Below are 15,089 nucleotides of genomic sequence, written 5' to 3'. Positions count from 1 at the left end.
TAAATAGAACCTAAAAGATTAAGTCTTTTAAATCCTAATTACTAGCACGCCACAAAGATTGATAAGATCTTTGATAAGTGAAAAGCATTCAATATGAATTCAAGAATAAAACTAGGGTTTCTATGAAACAAATATCAATATATCATAATCTGATTGTAAAACCCTAAAACAAAGTATTTATAATGTCTCAGCCACCAATGGCATACTTGTAAATAAGTAAAATTTGAAAAAATAAACCCTAGTCTTGAATATGGGCTTTAAGTATGTTATACAAAGCCCATTCTTCAGAATCTTTATTCGAATAAGTTTGAAGATTAAGTCGGCCTTGTATATAACCATTTAAGGTCTCTTGAAGCTTCTTGGCCCGTGACCTTGTAATTGGTCCTTGGGATAAACTCAACGGATCTTGGATATGCATTTTGCCCTCTTCATCAAGCCCATCAAAATTAGCATCTTCAAGCTTTTGGAGTCCTAGCCCATCCGTAACATTCCCTCCTTCTTTTGGATGATTCGTCCTCGAATCAAGCTCATCGCCTACATCAAAAGGAGTTAAGTCAGCAACATTGAATGTACCACTAACATTATACGCAACCTTTAAATCAATCTTGTAGGCATTGTCATTGATTCTTTCCAGCACTTGAAATGGACCATCTCCCCTTGGACTCAATTTTGACTTTCGTTGGTTTGGAAACCTTTCCTTTCGAAAATGAACCCAAACCCAATCACCAGGTTGGAAAATAATGCGCTTTTTTCCTTTATTCATTCGCCTAGCCACGTTTTCATTTTGCTTCTCAATTCTTTCTTTCACCTGTTTGTGCATCTTTTGAACCAAATCAGCCTTAGAAACACCATCAGCACTAACAAGGTTAGTCATAGGCAAAGGAATTAAATCAATTGGAGACAACGGATTAAAACCATACACAATTTCAAAAGGTGATGTGTGTGTAGTGCTATGAACAGCCCTGTTATATGCAAATTCGACATATGGTAATAAATCCTCCCAAGATTTTAAATTCTTATAAATTAAAGAGCGAAGCAATTGCACCATGGTTCTATTAACCACCTCAGTTTGCCCATTTGTTTGTGGATGGCAAGTAGTAGAAAAAAGTAATTTAGTACCCAATTTAGCCCACACAACACGCCAAAAATGACTAAGAAATTTTGTATCCCTATCACTGACAATTTTCCTAGGTATTCCATGTAAACGCACAACTTCCTGAAAGAACAAATCAGCAATATGACAAGCATCATCAGTTTTATGGCATGGTATAAAGTGTGCCATCTTGCTAAAACGATCAACCACAACAAAAATACTATCCTTACCCTTCCTAGTTCTTGGCAAACCAAGTACAAAGTCCATAGACAAATCTGTCCAAGGCATATCAGGTATGGGTAAAGGTGCATATAATCCATGAGGTTTCAGTTTGGACTTAGCTTGCATGCAAACAATACATTTACTACCCACTTTATGAACATCTCGTTTCATGCCAGGCCAAAAGAAATGATCATAAATAATAGCATAAGTCTTACTAACCCCAAAGTGACCCATCAGTCCACCACTATGTGCCTCGTTTATCAACAACAAACGCAAAGAACAACTAGGCATACAACCTGTTCTTTTTAAACAAAAATCCGTCAAAAACATAAAAATCATCAAATGCATTCCCATTAATACAGGTTCCATACACATTGCGAAAATCAATATCATCTTTGTACAAATCCTTAATATACTCAAAACCTAACAATTTAGAATCAAGAGTATTAAGAAGTGCATACCTTCTTGAAAGTGCATCAGCAACCACATTTTCTTTACCTTTCTTGTACTTGATGTAGAGAAAGGAAAGGTATCGACAAACTCCATCCATTTAGCATGTCTTCGATTCAACTTATCTTGCCCTTTTAGATGTTTCAAGGATTCATGATCTATGTGAATCACGAACTCCTTAGGCCACAAGTAGTGCTTCCATGTCTGAAGTGCGCGTACCAAGGCAAACAACTCCTTGTCATATGTTGGGTAATTCAAGGCTGCCCCATTTAGTTTCTCACTAAAGAAGCAAATTGGACGCCCCTCTTGCATCAATACAGCCCCAATTCCAACGCCACTTGCATCACATTCAATCTCAAAAATCTTATCAAAATTAGGAAAAACTAACAAAGGTGCACTACACAATTTTTATTTTAAGTAATGTAAAAGCATTTTCTTGTGCATCACCCCAATTAAAAGCAACATTTTTCTTGACTAATTCATTCAAAGGTGCAGCTAAAGTACTAAAATCTTTAATGAAACGCCTGTAAAAGCTAGCCAATCCATGAAAACTCCTTAATTGACTCACATTAGTTGGTTTTGGCCATTCATGAATAGCTTTCACCTTTTCAGTATCAACCTCCAAACCATTAGAACTAACAATAAATCCAAGAAAATTGACTCGATCTAAACAAAAACTACACTTCTTCAGATTGGCGAACAACTTTTCTTTTCGAAGAACTTCTAAAACAGCCCTAACATGGATTTTATGATCAGAATCAGACCTGGAGTAAACTAAAATATCATCAAAATAAACAACCACAAATTTACCAAGAAATTCACGCAAGACATGGTTCATCAATCTCATGAATGTACTAGGTGCATTTGTAAACCCAAACGGTATAACTAGCCACTCATACAGCCCATACTTGGTCTTAAAGGCAGTTTTCCACTCATCCCCATTTTTCATGCGAATTTGATAATAACCATATCGTAAATCAATCTTCGTAAAAACACATGCACCATGCAATTCATCAAGCATATCATCTAACCTAGGGATAGGATGACGATACTTTACCATTATCTTATTAATTGCACGACAATCCACACACATTCTCCACGTGCCATCTTTTTTTGGAACCAGAATCACAGGAACCGCACATGGGCTTAAGCTCTCTTTAACATACCCTTTTTCCATTAAATCATCCACTTGCCTTTGAAGTTCCTTTGTCTCTTCAGGGTTACTTCTATAGGCTGGTCTATTTGGTATTGCAGCCCCGGGTACAAAATCAATTTGATGCTCAATGCCTCTTTCAGGTGGTAAACCACTTGGCATATCATCGGGAAAAACGTCATCAAATTCCTGCAACAAATCACAAAATTCTCTTGGCAAGGCAAGATCAAGATCAGAAGTGTTCAAATATATATCCTTGTAAGTAACCACAAACACTACCCTATTAGAATGCAATGCATGCCTAATTTCGCCTTCTCTAGCTAAAAAGCTACCCCTGTTGTGTTTCGGTTTCTCACTTGATTGAATACCATTGTTTTTATCACTCTTTAGTGATTCGTCAATACATTTGCTATTTTCAGTTTCAGCTCTTTCTCTCTTATTTTTGCACTGATCATCATACACATCCTTAGGAGAAAGAGGTGTTAATGTAACTTTTCTTCCATCCTTTGCAAAACTATATCTATTAAGGAAACCGTCATGTGTAGATTTTCTATCAAATTGCCATGGTCTACCTAATAAAATATGTCCAGCATGCATTGGTACTACATCACATAGCACCTCATCAGAATATCTACCAATTGTGAATGGTACAATAACCTGTTTAGTCACTTTAATCTCACCATAATTATTAAGCCAAAGCAATCTATATGGTCTAGGATGAGGTATGACATTCAAATTTAACTTTCGAACCATAGCAATACTAGCAACATTAGTACAGCTACCACTATCAATAATAAGGTTGCAAATCTTACCTTGTACATGGCATCTTGTGTGAAAAATGTTGTTCCTTTGCTGCTCTAAGTCATTTACATCCTTCATTTGTACACTAAGTGTACGTCTAGCAACCAGCAAATCGCCTCGCATTGGTTCTTCAATACCATCATCACTACAATTTTCTAGTGATGGAATCTCTTCATTATCACTTTCATCACTTTCAGTCTCAATATCACCATGATCTTTGAGCACCATTGCTCTTCGATTTGGACATTGTGAAGCAATATGACCATTACCTAGGCACTTGAAACATTTTATATCTCGATTTCTTGCCATATGTGTCTCAGATTTGAATGAACTTTTTGGATCTGCCACTCCTTTTTGCTTAGAATCCTGCAAAACAGATTTGTTAGAATCAAATTTTCCGCCCTTTGAAGATCCACCCCAGTTAGGTTTTGAATTTAAAGTAGCACCCCAATTCGAATTGGAATTTGCAGTTGATGTCCAATTAGACTTGGCTGTCCAGTTTGGTTTTAATTGCTTCTCAATCTTGATGGCGAGATGCACCATCTCTTCAATCTCTCTATAATGGTTTAATTTAACCCGGTCAGCAATCTCCTTATTCATTCCTCTAAGAAAACGAGACATGGTTGCTTCCATTTCCTCATGTAAATCTAGCCTAACCATTAACATCTCCATTTCTTTAAAGTAATCCTCAATATTCTTTGTACCTTGTCTTAAGTACTGAAGTTTTTGGTACAGCTCTCTTTGATAATATAAAGGTACAAATCTTCTTTTCATCACATCCTTAAGAGCTACCCAACTATTAATAGCATTTTCTCCACTTCTGCGCCGAGCTATTACCATTTATTCATACCACATAATGGCATATTCAGTAAAATGACTAACCACTAACTTCATTTGCTTCTCATCAGAAAAATTATGGCAATCAAAAATGAGATCTACCCTTTTCTCCCACTCCAAATAGGCTTCAGGGTTAGTCTTACCGGCAAAATTAGGAATATGAAATTTGATGCGACCTAGGTTTCTGTCCACATCATCGTGATTATTATGCCAATTGCCACCATAATGACCACCTGGATTGCCTCTACCAATATTAGGGTTTCTCCTCGCACCGGGACCAGCAACAAATCCTCTACCTAAGTAGGTTCATGCCGATCAAACTCATGATAATCGTCATAATCAACATGTTGATGATGCCCATTATTATGAACTCACATGTTCACTCCCACATTAGGTACATTACCTCTCCCATTTATTGCATTTACAGCCAAATTTGGAGCATTTTCCCTCACTTCTTGTCAATTTGCACCTACTGCCCCAGCAATTGCAGCAAGTTGCTCTTGCAAAGTCTGATTATTAAGCTCCATTCTTTCTAATCTTTCAACCAGATTAGCCATACTCCTTTGTACTCTTTCATTTTCTTGAAATTGTGCTAAAGGAATACCTTCATGAGGTAACCTAGTTGTATCATCACCAACCTGTTCACCCGTTGATCCACTTGACATAGTGACCCTGAAAAAGAAAGATGGCAGAATAGCAAAAAAAAAAAAGTTAAAAGCAAACAGATTCCTCACACACTCCCTCACGTGTTTGCACTCAAAAGATAGGGTTGTTCACTCGTGTTTAACACACAAAAATAATGATCTCACAAGGCTTAACTCACACCACTCAAGCTTTATATCAAGTATTCTTATGTGAATCAGTTCAACTACAAATTTCCAACCAAACCTTATGAAATACTAATAATCAAGTTTTAAATACTTAAGAAGCAAAAAACGCAATATATATCAAGAAAACAGCAAATTTGTATCCAGATCAATGAAAACAGAATTGAAAGAAAAGAAAACTCAAACGGAATCAAAAGACAAATAAAAGAAATATCTAGATGCAAGAATAATGTCTAGGAAACAAGAAAAAAAAAGGTAAAGAAAAGCAATTTGGAAAGTAATCAAAGAAAGCCTAGAAAACTTTAATCTGATTTGAAAAGATCTTATATGGTGTCAATCCTTTCAAATTCGAATATCTCAAATAAATCACTTAAAACGGCCTTAAACTCAATAGAAATTCCCTCTAGATTAGAAAAAAATTCAGAACTGATTTGCCAATTAATAACCCCTTTAATGCTCTTGATTTCCACCACTTCACTTGCACACATTAATTTTTGCAATCAAACTCACAAATATCAAAACCAACAAAAAGACCTTATAACTTCTTCAAGATTTCAGATTCCTTCTCTTTTTTTTTGTACTTTTTTTTTTGATCTGAAATTTCAAGAACAGAATTTCAGATTGCTTTTCTCTTTTTTTTCTTTTTTTTAAACAGCAAATTTAAGAACAAGAACACGAAATCAAACACATGAAATAAATGGATAACCAACCTGATTTTCAAGAGTCAAAGCTCTGATACCAAATAATACGAACCTTCAGCGATAGGCTATACGAACCCTTAATGCAATACCCAAGAACCCGTATAATCACTAACCTAAAAACTCAATACCTATCTGATTCAAAACCCTAGGATCACTCTAGATCATATTATAAAGATAAAGTGCAAATAGAACCTAAAAGATTAAGTCTTTTAAATCCTAATTACTAGCACGCCACAAAGATTGATCAGATCTTTGATAAGTGAAAAGCATTCAATATGAATACAAGAATAAAACAAGGGTTTCTATGAAACAAATATCAATATATCATAATCTGATTGTAAAACCCTAAAACAAAGTATTTATAATGTCTCAGCCACCAATGGCATACTTGTAAATAAGTAAAATTCGAAAAAATAAACCCTAGTCTTGAATATGGGCTTTAAGTATGTTATACAAAGCCCATTCTTCAGAATCTTTATTTGAATAAGTTTGAAGATTAGCCCAGCCTTGTATATAACCATTTAAGGTCTCTTGAAGCTTCTTGGCCCGTGACCTTGTAATTGGTCCTTGGGATAAACTCAACGGATCTTGGATATGCATTCTGCCCTCTTCATCAAACCCATCAAAACTAGCATCTTCAAGCTTTTGGAGTCCTAGCCCATCCGTAACAAAAATTCTTATCATCTTCCATCTTTAAGCAGTAAGCAGGAGAATATGTGTCCCATGGTGCAGCTTCTTGATAAGGAGGCCATAATTCCTTAGGGATTACACTATTCCGTTGGAAAATATAATAATGGAACTCTCTTCATTCATCCTCATGCTCATCCATATATGTGAATATAGAATAAGCAAAATGTTGGTAGACATGGAAAGTTGGACATGTAGTAAAATTGTCTGTTAGCTTAAGATGAGGACGATGAAGGATAAGGATCGAATAAGGATCTTTTCCAATATGTTTTCCTTTTTCTGGAAAGGCCTTATTCAGATATAGACACCATTGAGGTTTGAAACCATTTAAGAAAGGTCAAAAGATGAGAGTTTTGTTTTTTTCCTTGGAGGACCAGGTGAATATAACGACAAAGGTAAGGGGGTCGGAAAACGAAAGCTATCGAATAAAGATGGAGGAAAAACTAAAGGAAACAAAGTAACTCCGGAGACCATTCAAAATCTTCATCTCTTGGGCTTAGATCTAACAAGGTGAATGCTTTGCAGAATGGATATGTAGGATGGATCCCTAACTCATAAAGGAACCTAGGACCATAGTTCCGGACAAGCTGAGTTTGATAGTAGAACAACTGTGCTTTTGCAAATGTTTGTAGCTGTCCGGGAGACATATTATCAAGAACTCCTGGAGGTGGTCGCATCAAAAGAAATCTTCTGCATACATGATAGAATTAAAAGTATAGATCATAGGAATGACTTGTGACACTTGTTGAGGAGGTCGGCTGAGAAAATCTGGAATAAGATTCTGATTTCCTTTAATATGTTAACCATGAAGTCATACTTGTTGAACCATTCAATCCATCGAAGTAGTTGATTGTTAGGAACAATTTTCCTTTTAAAATTGAGCATTTTTGGAAATGAAGAACAGTCCATAAGCACTTTGAACTTGTGACCGATCAGATGATATTCAAACTTCTTGATCCCATATTTGACCGCTAACACTTCCTTAAATGTGGAATGATAATGAGTCTCTGCGTCTGAGAATTTTCCACTAGCATAAGCGCATATCCTTTGTTTGCTGTCTTGTTCTTCTAACAGAATAGCACCCCAAAATTTATCACTGGCATCCGTCTGTAGTATTGTGGTTCCTGACTGAGGAAGCTGAAGAGGTGGAATTCCTTGTGTCTCGTCTTTTAGAAGCTTGATTGCTTGTGTTTGTTTGTCAGACCAGAGAGGAGGATTATTCCTTAATAATTTACGTAACGGGGCCGCCTATTGACTCAAATTTGGAATGAAGTCTCTCAAATAATTAACAATTCCAAGAAAATTGTTGAACCTGTTTTTGAGAGAGACCTTGATCTAGAAACTTGAACAATTCAACAGCAAAATGTTTTCATGCCGAGATACTCCATTTCTTGTTTTCCAATATGCAGAAGTAGGAGACAACATAACTCCAAATCGCTTAGTGATGTCAAAGAAATGTTGGAGTCATTTCTCATGACTGGATGTATCAGAAGAAAACAATAGAATATCATCAATATAAATGAGCGCTGATGGGGGAGAAGAGGCTCGTAAATTTTGACCATGGCCTTTTGGAAAATGGAAGGAGCAACCTTAAGACCAAATGACATGACTGTCCGTTGATAATGATGGTTTGGTATACAGAAGGCTGTTTTATATCTTTCCTCTGGTTTGATGCCTAATTGCCAAAAGCCTGCTTTAAGATTAAACTTAGAAAAAATTCTTGCTCCTGAAAGATAGGAAAAAAGAGAGGAAATCTTTGGAAGAGGAAACTTATCATCTCTAAGAAAGTGGTTTAGAGGTTGATAGTCTATGACAAGTCTTTTTTTTTCTCTTACTTGTTCTGACCTTTTATTGACATAAAAAGTTTGACATGCCCATTCAGACTTAGTGGATTCTATAAGGTTTTGTTAAATAAGTTGGGCACGTTCATCAATGGCTAATGTAAGATCAGAAGGTGACATTCCCAGATGGGTTGCTTTAGTAGGATTAACATCTTCATTTTGTTTGAAAGGTAATGAAATGAAGAAATCAGGATTTTTCCAAAGAGGGTTGGGACATTTAGAGAGAAACTCTGTGTTGGAATTGGCAGAACATAGACTTTTTAGAGTTTCTTGAATATTAGAAAAGAATGGAACAACAGAGGGCTGAATTGTGAAAAAAGATGATACCTCTGTATAAGGTTGAAAATACTTCTTGTATTTGATCCCATTCGATAAAAGTTGCAGTCTACTGATACCCTCAGAAAATGTCAAATCCAAGGACTATGTCTTTGCTTGGAAGAGAAGAACCAAGAACTTGAGTCCATATGTGACAACCAGGGAAGAACTGGATTTTGATTGGATTCTTCGTTTTCCAGTCTGTACAGAAAATATTTCCATCCGCTGCCCTGAAGTATTCTTTATGGGATACCCAATATTGCGGTGGGAGCACATCAGGATTGATAATCATCTTACGAGCACCAGTATCCATGAAAGCTATGGCCTTGATAGGTCGTGCAGACTTTTCTGGATATATCTGTATGATAACATGTGGAACAGGTTGGGAAGAAGTAGCATAAATATTGTTAGCTGGATGCTGGAAGGAGAATTGAAGATCATCATCTAAAGGATCGTCGTCACATCTGCTGATAGCAAATAAACTATGTGGACCAGACTCATCTTCTTCAAAAAATAAGGATTCAATATCAGCATCATCGAGATCAACTGAAGTCATTTGCAGGATAAGTTTGGAAGATTTTTTTGCTTTAGTAGGACAGCTTTTTGCAAAGTGACCTTCTTTTCCACACAGGAAGCACTTATTTGATTTTTTCCTTCCTCAGAACTTCTTCTTCTTAAAATAGCGCCATCTATTAGAAGATCGTTTATGAAACCTTTTCTGTCCTTTCATCTTGAAGGAATGACTCTTCTTCTTTGACGAACAAGTGCATGATGTAGAGGAAGAATCACATTTGACCATTAGATCCGGTCTATTGCATGATAACTTCATTAATGAATTCTTTTGTCTTGAAAAATACATATTCAAGACCTTTTTCTGTTCACAGAGCTGAGATAAAGCTCTGAGCATAATTTGATAGAGTTCTCCAAGAATAAGATCATTTATTATTTTCTTATCTGTCTGTTGGATCAGAGTGAACATCTTGGTAGACAGTAATTCTGGCAAAGAGGCTAAAAAGGCTTGCTTTAAATCAGGATTATTGTTGCCAGAAAGACGATAAAATCTGTTAGAGATTCTCTGGAAGTGAATATCAAGATCTCTTTTCTTTAAAGAGCAGCACTTCATTTGATAGAACTCTTTTCGTGCAATCTCCTCATCATCATTGATTTTTCCCAAAAATTCATTAAAAATACATCCCAAGAATGATGTAGCCGTGGGTGAATTTATAAGAGTAAACCTGGATTCTTGAGGTAATCCATTAAACAAATCTTGTTTTTTTTCCAGTGAATCTAGAGCAGGAAAACTAGAGGATATCATGAAGAACAGCATATGGTTTAAGTAATTGACTTTCTAGCCAAGCACCGAACTCTTGAATTCTATCCCTATATTGGGAAGGAGGGATATTATCTAAGGAAAAGAATAATCCGGTAGCTTTAGCATATTCACCTGAAGTTGGTGCATATGTGGTTTGTGGTCTGGAGAATTCAAAGCTGCTTGCATCATTGTCATCTTCTGGAGGTTCTTCATAATAAGATTGCTGAGAAGTACTCGGTGGTGCTGCCATGAATTGTATCTGATCCTCACTATCTGAGTCAGAACTACCCAGACTTTCTGAATGGCTAGATGAAGAGGATTCTGTATCAATCTGACCATAGGTGGGAAAAGGGGTTTTTGGTTTAGTATTTTGATCGCCCGAGTCAGCCGAAGATGAAGAAATTGTTTTGGTGGAGGGAAATTTTCCTTTTCGAAGCCTTTTATTAAACAATTCTCTTTCAAGACCAAGACTTCTAAGCTCATCTTCAGAAGGCATTTTAAGCTCACAGACACAGTTATTTGTGGTAGTTGGTAAGGAAACATTATGTGTATAGAAGGAGGAAAATGGGTTTAAGGGATATGATGTATCTATAGAAGAAGATCTTTGTTTCAGATGTTTTACAAGAGCTTGAATGTCTGCCTTCAATTTGCCTATTTCAATCTCCTTAGCACCAAGAGCATTCAAAGATAATTTTTGAATTAACACCTTCATCTCATCTTGGCCTGCTTGAACTTTCCTTTGAAGACCAGCGATTCTATTTTTGATATCTTTCTGAAACTTGTCATCAATATCACTAAGTTTAAGAGAGACTTGGTCGATCTTTCCTTCAAGCTTAGTGAGCTTTTGATTCTGAGCAATAGCATTCTGTGTTTGCTAGTTCAAGACTGCTTCTGCTTGAGAAACCTGTTTGAGTGTACCATCTGGCTCGACAGTGGAGGGATTTTGTATGAATGGGGTTGATTTGATGGGTTGAGTGGAGGTTAAGGTTTCTGGTAAAGGAGGGTATTCCTTTTCATATGAAGGGGATTGAAACATATAGATTTGAGGGATTTCTTTCACAATAGGATTTCTATGTATTATTTCTTCCTTACTTATCCATTTCAGGGCTTTTTTGTAGCAATGAAGTGGTGGTGATGTTTTTGGTGGTTTAGGTGGATTATGACATGGTGAGTTTAATGGTTTTTATGGGGAAGGCGTTGTCAAATCTGCTAGAGGGGGGAGTATGAAACTAAATAATCATATTTTCCAGATGGTTGGCCAAGCATCCCAATAAAAGGATCCTTATCATTACATCTCCTGTGAAAATCAGCTTCAGAACAACATCTTGAGTTTTGGAGATCATCTTCTATTTCTTCATCCTCCAAATTCGTTAAGCAATCATCACAATCACAAGCATCAAAGAAACAATGACCATCCCATTGAAAGGCATATATACGACGCCCTTCAAAATCAAAAGAGACAACAGGAACTCGTTTTTCTTGTGGAAATGGTTCAAGCATGAACTGTCTAGAAAATACTTGAGGAGTGACATCAGTATGTGTTGCAAAGGACGTATCAACAGTGCCATCAGGTTGTTTTATGAATACTGAAGTACAGGATTGAACAGGTTGAGTAGATTCATGCATTTTTTCATAGTTGGTAATCCACTTTTCAAGGAAAAGGTGTAGGAGTTCATTTCTAGTGATTTGTTTGGGTATATGGACACAAGAAGAGATGTTTTAGGAATATGCTTTTATCAAAAGGGCATCATTATGGTTTTGTGGGTAAAGTGAGGTTTAGAGCATGGTTTTGCAAACGATACACAATTTGATAGTGAAGAGTAGCTGCAATTGAATCAGCAACTTGTTGAGCTCCAGTAATTTGTATTTGCACCTTTAAAGCCGTACATCAGATCAGAGAGGGCAAGGTTGTAATTTGGGAAAAAGGTGAAAAACATTGAGCCTGCATTCAAGGAAGTTTCAACTGTACCAATCACCGCATGTTGATACTGTAGATACCGAGAATCTACAAGAGCAATTCTTGTAAAAATTGGTAGATCGGCACGACCATGGTAACTGAGACCAAGTCGGATAGCTCCAAAATGAATATGAGTACCCTGAGCTAACCAAACTCTTAAAAGTTCAGGTGGAATCTCAAGAGCAATAAATTGTTCACCTTGAGAAGCATGAATTGCGCATTGATCAAAGCTGGATAACTGAACATATTCTTTGATAGGTTTGTAAGGCTTTTATTATCAAGGACTTGATATTATGGATAAAAGGGGTAGTTGTCACGACCCAAAATATTGAGCCGAGACCGGCGCTAGGGAACGGGAGTGGTAGCTCCGGAACCCATAGCAAGCCTAAAATCACTATTAATTTTTCTCAAATAATAAACAAATAACACAATGGAAGCAAATATACATATATAACATATATATACAAATATATACACTAACTATTCTGTTAACCTCGTGGGCTCTAATTACCGTACCTTGTACGAACTGGCCTCACGGTACTATATACATGAGTTAGCGTATAAAAACATATCACCGGCATATGGGGCCGTGAACACAACATAATACACTTAGCCCACAAAAAAAATGTATAAACAAGACAACAAGTGATATGTACAGTCAAAATGTACTGCTGTCTAGGCTACGACTCTATCGACGCAGGACCACTACTGCAGCACTGCAGAAGTCAAAGAACTATACATACGTAGCTGACTTCCGAATTTTAAAACTGGCTTCTAACTAGGCCCAGACGCTAAGCACCTGAAAACATCAAAAGTGAGGGGTCAGTATTTGGGAGAATACTGAGTGAGTAGGCACATTACTAATAGTATTGCCAAAACATAACATCGCATACGATAAAACATATAAGTAAAATCAACAATCGATATCAAAATATAATCCAAGTATTAGATCCGATTAAAACCCTATTCACGATACTCAATACGATCTATAACTTATATACGATTCATAACGATAATAATCAATTCGATCGATCCATTTGGGAGGGTCCCAAGATAGTTCAACCGAGTTAAACCTCTACCATCGCTTAATCCCATAGTGTGGGTCCCGATATAGTTCAACCGAGTTAAACCCACAGGATACGGGTCCCGAGATAGTTCAACCGAGTTAAACCTCATATCCCATTCGATTTACATATTCCAACTTCGATACGATACGATATGATACGATTCGATAAACGATGTTCGATATTCGATATAATTCCATGACACGATAACAATCTAGACACGCTAGACTGACACACTTACCGGTGATCACACAGTCCTATTGACGCCCAATAGGTAGCACGTTTCCTCGGATCACACACTGGTTTCAAAACTATAATAATTCGATAAACAATATAATAATCGATAATAAGAATAAACGATAATCGATAAAAGCAATTCGATAAGCGATATATCAAATCATATGATATGCTATGTGTTTATTCTAATATATCAAAATAATAACTTTTAAATAACAATACACAAAGGTAAAGTGCCACTCATGGAAACCGCTATCCAATCTATGACGTGGTCGATGAAATGATATGCTCTTGCTACTCCACGTCTGATGCCCTCACTGCTCGCTGACACGTCTGATACAAATTAATTAACGTTTAATAACTAGATGTGGATCTCATGTTTATATGTATAATACTTTTAAATCTTAGGTTTTGGTTTCGTTCTTAATGTTATTCACGTATTCGATAATCCTTAGTCGTACTTACGAATTTTCGAGTAATACTCCTCGTACTCGAGAATTATATAACCTTCTTAACCGAATTCTCAGGAGCCCCAAGTCACTCCAAATTCATTCCAAAACATACCTAAATCATGCAGACACATTATAAACACTTTTATCGCTTCGAAATCAATCATAAACGTCGAATTCAATATAATTACGATATAAACGGTAAAATAGCCCCTTAATCTTCATTTTTTGTGGTAAAAACGTCTAACTCACCTTGTTTTTATGCTTGGAAGAGATAGAGGCTTGAATTCCGAAGAGATCGACGCAAAAATCGTCCGAAACGGACGCCGAACGGCGAAACCGTGAAAGAACGACGGTGATGATCATGATGGAGATGAAATGTCTGGATCCTTCTTCCTCCTTCTTCTGATCCTTCATTTCAAATGAGTCCCTTATATATCATGGCTAAATGAACACTTTAATCCTTGTTTTCTTTAATGAATACAATATATATTCTTTAAACTTTTTTTGTTCAATTTAGTCCATCGCTTAATCAATTAATAGTTTAATTATATCTTATACGTATTATTTATATCCAATAAACAATACGAATTCCAATATTAATATTTTCCCGTCAATACTTATAAATTTCCATTTTTGAGACGTAGTCGCTAAATTACCACATTAGTCCCTGAACTTTGTTTTTGAACTTTTCTTGATATTTTTCCTCTTAATTCCAATTCCAACTTTAGAATTGAAACATAATATTAAATTCTGGATAATTACTTTCCCGAAACCGACCTACTTAAAATTTATTTACTTAAATTTCTCGAAAATCTTTCCAACATTGCCGCTCTGGCGAGTCCAAACTGGACACGTGGTCCAGTTAGCTAATTAAATATTTTGGGGTATTATAGTGGTGGTTTTAGAAAACGCATCTAAGGATTGAGAAGAGGGGCTTTTGTATCAGATATTTTTTGATTTTCTGGAAGATAAGTAAACTCATAAAGATAATCATTTTTATTTACAATAGTAAAAGCAGTACTAGAAGTTGTAGAACAACAACTTTTTGTGAGAATGATCGTAAGGTACTAACCCAATTTTCACAAAGTAAGAACTAGTATATATATATATATATATATATATATATATATATATATATAT

At 36.1% G+C, this 15,089-nt stretch overlaps 1 pseudogene; it reads right to left on the bottom strand.

Moving 5' to 3' along the window:
• Positions 1-238: 238 nt before the first annotated feature.
• Positions 239-6,768, bottom strand: LOC126678255 (uncharacterized; annotated as a pseudogene).
• Between the last annotated feature and the right edge of the window lie 8,321 nt (positions 6,769-15,089).

This window comes from Mercurialis annua, linkage group LG4, assembly GCF_937616625.2.
Source record: "Mercurialis annua linkage group LG4, ddMerAnnu1.2, whole genome shotgun sequence".
Taxonomy (NCBI): Eukaryota; Viridiplantae; Streptophyta; class Magnoliopsida; order Malpighiales; family Euphorbiaceae; genus Mercurialis; species Mercurialis annua.
Note: the sequence above shows the minus strand (reverse complement) of the source record. Positions and strands in the feature narration are given on the sequence as shown.